Source organism: Penaeus monodon, chromosome 34 (assembly GCF_015228065.2).
Source record: "Penaeus monodon isolate SGIC_2016 chromosome 34, NSTDA_Pmon_1, whole genome shotgun sequence".
Classification (NCBI taxonomy): domain Eukaryota; kingdom Metazoa; phylum Arthropoda; class Malacostraca; order Decapoda; family Penaeidae; genus Penaeus; species Penaeus monodon.
The window spans coordinates 22834606-22835048 of NC_051419.1; positions in this window are offsets into that span (position 1 = coordinate 22834606).

Here is a 443-nt window from a genome sequence, read left to right on the forward strand (position 1 = left end):
AGGGCACCCGATGTAAAACTTTTTGTCCCCCTCAATAAAACCCGGGTCATAAATGAAATTTTTTTTTTCCGGGTTAACAACAAACGCCTTGACACTGGGGGGGAGGGTGCAGTTACCGGGTGGAAAAATTTCTACTGTTTTGGGCCCCAAAGGGGAAAAAGGGGGAGGAAGGCGAGCCTTGGCAACCCTAGAGAAAATTGGAGGGGGAAAAGAACGTGGAAGCGAGAATTGGAACCCTTAAATGGTTTAGTCTATGACTTGTTAAGGGAGAGAGTTGGCTGACATGATGGAGAGAAGAATGGTGGACATCCTTTGTGTGCAAGGGACTAGATGAAAGGGGAAGAAAGCCACGAACATTGGAGGAGGGTGCAAGATTATTTACTATGGACTGGGCAGAAGAAGAATAGAGAAAAACTTGTTAAAAGTATTTGCAAGTAGAGTGT